This window comes from Acyrthosiphon pisum, chromosome A2 (assembly GCF_005508785.2).
Source record: "Acyrthosiphon pisum isolate AL4f chromosome A2, pea_aphid_22Mar2018_4r6ur, whole genome shotgun sequence".
Taxonomy (NCBI): Eukaryota; Metazoa; Arthropoda; class Insecta; order Hemiptera; family Aphididae; genus Acyrthosiphon; species Acyrthosiphon pisum.
The window spans coordinates 19,763,708-19,771,415 of record NC_042495.1 but is presented as its reverse complement, the minus strand read 5'-3'; the positions used below and the strand labels follow the sequence as shown (position 1 = coordinate 19,771,415).

The window sequence follows — 7,708 nt, the reverse complement described above, 5'->3', positions numbered from 1 at the left end:
GGGTACTTGAAACTTCTAAAGTATACTATTATATATCTATGATTTTACCACGGTTTTTTGTTGATGTATAACGCGTTATAACTTATATGTACCTAATAGATATTATGATATGATTAATTTGGAATTTATTATAGGTACCTATTATAGGTCAATTTTTTTTAATACCATAGATAAGTATATATATGTCTAATACATAGACTGATATACCGTCTCCGCTCAGAATCGTTTTTCTTATACAGTGATATTATATCATTGAATTCAAATTTAATACTGTCCATTATACAGTGACCCACTTCTAACCTACTGTACAGCAGAGCGACATCCACTTACCCACCTTTTTTTATTTCATATCTATTTGAACAAATAACTTTTCTTACACTCGTCATTCGAAAATATGACCTTCAAAAACATGACATTCGAAGACATGACCCGCTCTTAAGAAAAAGTGACATTCACAATTATCATTATTCAGACACAAAAAGTTTTTAAGCCGAACACTATTATGTAGCATAAAGTGTAGAATAAACATTTTCTGTTGACCTTGTTTTGTTTAAATGTTATAAGAAATTTAATATAGATACTCATTCTTCGAATATTAAGATAAAAGTTTCGCTTTTGTTTGTAAATATAAAAAAAATATATATTTTTTGATAAATATATTACACTTATAAATTACTTACATTTAGTGCACTTTGTTAGTTTATAAATAATTTTCTTAAATTTGTTAAGATAATAATTTTGAGCTAAAATAAAAAATTAAATCATTCATAATTACATAAATTAGTTAAGTACAAAATTAACCAAATTAAAACATATAGTAGACTAATAGGAATGTAATATACTGTATATACAATATTGTTCTAACGTTAAATAATGCACGTGTGATGTGTATTTAAACTCCAATGATATGTTTTGCACAGTCGTTGTCTACTCGTTGCATTACCATTTACCAAGCGAGCTTCCCATGGCTCTATTGTCCAATTTATTGTTGGTAGGATAACCGTAATCAACGATAATATTATGTACTTGGGCTAGGTACTCAGTATACAATTATACTATATATTACCAAGGGCTAAACGTATGTGTGGTTGGTGAGTACGCTTATTACAAAGCGATTCATCTGAGATTTTAGACATATAAGAAAATAGACCACACACAGATACAGATAAGTGAACCATAAATCAACGACATGACGTGATTGACAGAAAGCGCTATGATAGAATTACCCAAGATATTATTCTCAGCAAAATTGTATTAATTAGTCTTTGAAATATAGTATTTTGATGCCGTAAATTTATTATAATTATTAATTACATACACAATAATTACAGTATTATTGAAGTCGTTCTATTTCTGTATATTTGTTATTAGGTACGATTTAAGAATAATTTAAGATATTCAGATTGTCGATTTTTACGGTTAGCAAGTCTGCACTCCAAAAAATATGAGAGTTCTTATTATTATTATAACTATATACGATTAAAAAATTTTAGTAAAAAGTATAGGTACCTTGTCTAATATTTGTTTTTTCATTATTATTAGGTTTAGGCTTCGACGACTGACGTCATTAGCCTGAAAGGTTGGTAGGGTTGATACAATAGAGTTTGGACGGTTAGTACGGTCGGATAGGAATACGTGTATGATTAGTCTCAATTAGTTGGTCCAGAAGGGCCATATTATGTCTTATTAATTTATTAAGTTAATCGGTTGATCCGAGAGAGCTATTGTTATATTATTTGTGTATACACAATCGTATTGCTATGGTTTATACATTTTTTATGTATTTATTAAAACCAATACAACTTACCCTTAATTTCTAAGTATTTTGTCATATTATATACTTTTTCTCTAGTTCTATAGTAAGTACACATGTCTCAATTACACATTTCACCGACGCACTATCTTTAGAGGACTTGCTAGGCGAACTTGTCCGTTTTCTGTCGAGTGCCATACATTTTATATACAAACCTTATCCATAAAGATTAGCTGGTGGAGAATTATCTTATAACACATGAGATATAAATGACGAGGAACGGCGGGCCATAGTATCTATAATATTTCATGCTCCCAGTCCTAATATAATTATGGTAAAATCATTGAATTGGTGAATTGGTAAATTATGTATCATGTAAGTTAGACTTCAATTAGAAATTACTAAATAATAAGAGATATAAATTGATCAAATTTCGTAGAATATTCGAAAAATATATAAAAAAAAAAAAAAAAACAAAAATCAATATGTAAACTTAGCAATGATAACTTAATTTAGTTGATTGAATCGTTGTGAACCAATAATAGTTAAGGTATTATATTTTAAATGATTTATAAAAAAATGTTATTAATATCTTAAAATTATTATTGAAACAATTGTTACGAAATGTAACTTCAAACAAAATTAAATGTTTACCTTCATATTCCACAGTTTGGTAATCCCTACCTAAATTCAAAATCATTTATTTTGTCAATTTGTTAAATAATGAATATACATTTATCTATATAGTGGTAACATTACGTGCAACAAATTTTTGTTAGGGAACATTTGTTATATTTAGTTTAATTATAAAGATAAAATGGGTATAAGATCTTTAGATCAATAACCAACTGTAACAAAAATATAGTCTCTTGAAAGATGACTTGGAATGTAAAGTTAAAACTAATTTAAAAAATAACTAATGTAACGAAAATAAAAATAACAGTTATAGTTATTATTTTTAATAACTATGTTTGTATCAAAGCTGAATATTTAAAATATACATTGTGGCCTTGTGGGATAAAATTAAAAGAAATGGTGGACATTTTAATGGCTATTTTAATATCTCTTGAGGCAAATTGAGTACTGGCACAATCTGCTTTAAAACTGGATTTCAAATTCTGAATTGTGTATTTTTAAAAATGATATGAATACCATTTATTATTTAAACAGAATTTTTAGTTACAAATATTAAAACCATTTTGAATATAAAACAAACATTATACCTACAAGTTAGTCTGCGCTTATCTAATGCCTACAGAGTTTTGAATCGAATGAAAAAGTCTAGGTATAAGTCTTTGTGAAGAGTATGCTATTTTTATTAAAAATTTTATTGAGAGTTCCATATTAAATAATAGCAATTTAATTTATATTTAAACCAAATCATAGAATTGAGCAGTCAAAATAATTATAATATGATGTTTTTAAACAAACAGGTTTTCTAAAACCATGATTAATAATAGGATATTATTTATTTTTATAAGACCTAGAATCATATAATACGAAGTAATATTTATAATCAATTTTTTGATTTCATTTAGACAGACATGTAAGTCTAATATAAATCTATTGTTGCTTATAAATATAAATATTTATTTATTTATTTATTAATAACTAACGAGTGGTGCACTTTGAATACAATAGATAATACATTTGAAATCTAAGTAAATATTAGGAAATATTATACATAAATATAAATAATAATAACAATAATAATGCTTAAAAATAGAACAACAAGAAAAAAGTAGAAAATTTTTTAAGGTAGTAACAATAAGGGTAGATTGATTAGAAAGGAGGGATCCTCGTTGGCGATGTTACATTATGCGTCTTAACGGTTCATTTTTCATATCGTTACTTTTATATTGGGGAATATAGAAGGATACAGGTGCTCAAAATTGAGGAATTTTAAAGTTTATAAGGGATAAAAGAATAGGAGAGTCAACAACAGTTGATAATGCACGTCTTAGAAAAGTCTTACTTAACATCCACCTGCGGTCAGCTAGGAATTGAAGGTCAAGAATCTTAGAGATTGGAAAGTAATCGTGTGGGAGACGTTGAATGCATAAAATGAAACTTGAATACTTTAAAAATTTGTGTTGGACTTTTTCAACCTGCAAAGATCGATTTGCGGTATACGGGTCCGGACCTTACTACAAAATCAGTCTCAAATTAACACGGTAAAACTCTTTAGTCAGTCTCATTACAAATCCAAAAGTTTTTAACGTCTTGCAACACATCATATTGATATAAATATTAGAGCCAAGAGAATTGCTAAATTTAAATCCAAGATCAATGACGTAATCATCTTCCCATTGTAAAATGCAACCCATCAGATTATAGAAGTGATGGACATTGTTTTCTGTAGTAAGTCATAACTTTACATTTAGAAATGTTGAGAAATAGTCCTGATAAGTTGAAATATTCAACAAAACGGCCCACATCACTCTGCAGTTTGCCACAGTCATCATGATTATTTATGTGCATATAGATTTTCATATCATCAGCAAAACACAATAAATGACTTTGGTGAAGAAAAAACTCTTTTAATTATCTTTTTATCTAACCAGTATTCTGGTGAAGTTTACAATCGTCCCTCAAAACATAGCTGAAGGGTGTTGTTACATGCTATGAATTCTACGAACTACTATAAAAATAATATTATAAAATATTTGTTTATATTCAATAGTTTTACAGAAATTGTTCAGAAAAGTAATTTTATGGTTTGATTCAAATATTGTATTCCTTGTACATTTATTTTTATTTTTGGAGTTCTTAAGCATTTTGCAACTTGTGTAATTTTATTCACAAAACTATAATAATACTTTGCTGTATTAGTTAGTATAAAAATAATCATCCAAATAGATTTTAGTATATTTTCTTTATCTTTACCCAGACGAAAAATTAAGGGTAGGTGAACAAACGATTAGCTAGCTACCATAGGGTAGACAATTTAAAATAGATATGATTACCGTAAAAATATGTTACAGGTATTTGTTGACTTCAAGAAGACATACGACAGTGTCCACAGGGCTAGCATAACATAATGAGTGACTTAAGTTTGCCGGAAAATGAATAAAGCTAACTAAAATGTGTATTGAAAACAAAATTTGGAGAAGAATATGTGGCCCTGTCTATGATGAATTAACAGATAAATTGAGAACAAGGTACAATAAAGAGGTGTATGATATGGTTAATTCATCACCATTAAAAATTCTTATTTAAGGTCAAAGAAAACAATGGATTGGACACATTATGAGAAGAGGGGAAAGTACGATTAAACTAGTACTAGAATGGAAACCACCTGCAAAGAGACCTCGGGGAAAACCCATGAAAATATGGGTCGATGTAGTCTAAGAAATTTGGGAATGGACGCCTAGAGAGAAATTGTGGTTGACAGAGATAGATAGCACGATGTTGTTTGGGCGGCAAATACTCTTGGAGAGTCGTAAATCCAAAAGGAGAAGTAGAATATGAAAAACAATTTATCTGCACTTAACACTACCTAGTTCAAATATGTACCCTATCTAATGTTTTGAGATCGAGTCAAGTTGACATTTTTAACTGAACATTTTTCGGTTCTATCAACAACCAATATAGTCCTATATCTCTAAAATATGTAGAAAAAAAATACCGTTGAAATACTTTAAAGAAACGTTAGAACGTACAACTTTAAACGAACACTTAACTGTCAACTCGGAAAAGTTTTCTAATGGAATGATTATTAATTACGTTTTACACAAAAGATAATAGTAAATAATCTTATTAATCGGAATTTAAATTATATACTTACAGAGTATTTCTATTTTAACTAAACGTTCTTCCCAAGTTTTTTCACCTGACAATTTAAATTCTGAAAAATAAATAGAGTATTTATATTAGAGTTTAAACTATTAGATATTTAGAGAACTTGAATTTTTATCGTACCTTTTACCTATGTACAATATATTGTAGGTAAATATAAGAACAATATACCTATTTATAAAGAATATTACCTTTAATAATAAATAATATATGTCCTCAATTGTTGAGTGTTGATTAATCGTCAAGTTATACAGGTGTATTTTCTCTGAATGAATTATAATAATAACTAGATAAACCTAGTCACCAGGTCAATCGAGTGGCCCTGAATTAGCTGCTAGACAGTTTTTGCGTGGCCTCCATACAAAATATTGGAAACTATTCAGAGGAAGGTAAATGGTGCTAGAAATCATTTTAATGGGGATCTGTTCTTGACCGTTTTTGAGAAATTCAATATAGGCAATTTCCCATGTGTTTGTATACAGGTAGTATAAATGTGGGCGTAGTAAATGATCATTAGTGTTTGGGACAGTATATAAAATAAATAGCGGAGTGCACCTGCACCCACATGGCCAAACTTAAAAAAAAAAAAATTAACAGGTACATTTAAAAAAATCTAATTAATTATTTGTGAGATAAGTTTTATATAAATTACTAACTTTTCAATTTCGGAAAAAAACATTATTGGTTCATTATTAAGTACTTGTTTTACACATCATGCAAGTTGAGGAACGCATTAAATCTTTATTTTGTAATTGTGTTTTTTCCATAGATCTTATTTAAATTTAAAACACTTAACATAGTCATTAATAGCTGTTATAATTTTATTTTTCAATTTCAATTTTTGATTTAAATTTCAGTAATTCTTATTAGATTACAGTATATTAGATGATAAGACAATATAATAATGTATACTTAATATACCATTCTCTTAGAATTTAAGATAGTTGTGAAATGACATTAATTTTTTATAATTCTATTTATAATTTTTTTTTTTCATTTGTCCACTTATATAGGTAGCTGTAGGCTACAAAAAAATTAGTGAGCCGCGTGTTTAACATGCCTAATATATATAATAATTACACATATAATAATATATTATTTGCTCAAAAATCTAACACATTATTTTGTTTATTTTTAATGTTAATATAATGGTATGTTTCACAATATCTAAATATATAAAATTCAATAAATACATTTCTGTATGCTAAACTAAAATTGTATATTATGTGTAATTAATGAATAGGTGATACGAAAAAAAGTCCCTAATTAAATAATATAAAACAGAAAATTACAGGTAGTTACCAATAAATTATTATTGTTGTTATATTAAAATACATTTTAGCATATAAGGCTATAAAAGTACTTACTTATAAAATTAAAATCTATAAAAAATTTGTATGGAAAAAATATTAGGAACGTGTATGTAATATAGTTCGTTGACGCCGGTGACAGCGCGGAAGCTAAATGTCTTTAACTTTTTACGGCCCTGCGACTACGTATGCGAGGAGTCTTACCAACCGCCAGCCAAACAGTTAACGATCGTAACCAAACGGAAGAAAATGGTGGCAGATGCGCAGCGACGGACGAAAAACGTGTACGTTCTCTCGTGGAACGGTGTAAAGATTATGTATATTATTATTATTAACTTTATTATTATTATTGTTATTGTAGGTAGTGAGAATGGTAGGTAATAACATTCATTTTTTATAATTTTAGAAAGAATTGCATTAATTAACTGTACAAGAAATCGAGATACGAAATTTACACCATAAAACTATAAAAACTATTCAAAAAAAGTCAAAATATTTTAAAAATTATACCATCTATTGAATATTATAGTATAAAAGATTTATTCAAATTAGAAGCATCTTCTGTTTGAGTTAATACAATATAATAACAAAATCAATTTTAAAAAAATATACTAAATATACTCATTATTTTCTGTAATTTTTTGACATGTAATTATTAAGACATGTACGAAAGCATTATAAGTATCAAACTTCCGTGAGTATCCAATTTTCTACCAGAAACTCTACCCTAGAAGTTGAAGGGACAACGAATTTAAAACTATATCCGCACTTTAATATTTATACTATAACGGAAATAAGTATAAGCTTTATTGGTAACCTTAAAAATTAGTTTTAAACTTACTGTGTA

The 7,708-nt window shown here is 27.6% G+C and overlaps 1 protein-coding gene and 1 long non-coding RNA gene across 2 annotated transcripts in view; both read right to left on the bottom strand.

Annotated features, from left to right (window-relative positions):
• LOC100570627 overlaps window positions 1-694 on the bottom strand; it is a 67,570-nt gene extending 66,876 nt beyond the window's left edge. The window contains exon 1 of the mRNA XM_029490204.1: window positions 681-694. The gene's annotated coding sequence lies outside the window, so the exon portion shown is untranslated. The remainder of the gene's footprint in view (window positions 1-680) is intronic.
• Window positions 695-7,365, bottom strand: LOC107883729. The gene is made up of 4 exons (XR_001679486.2): window positions 6,919-7,365; window positions 5,541-5,600; window positions 2,408-2,437; window positions 695-743 (listed from the first exon to the last, which is right to left on the bottom strand). It is a non-coding gene; the product is annotated as an uncharacterized LOC107883729 (long non-coding RNA).
• Window positions 7,366-7,708: the final 343 nt, after the last annotated feature.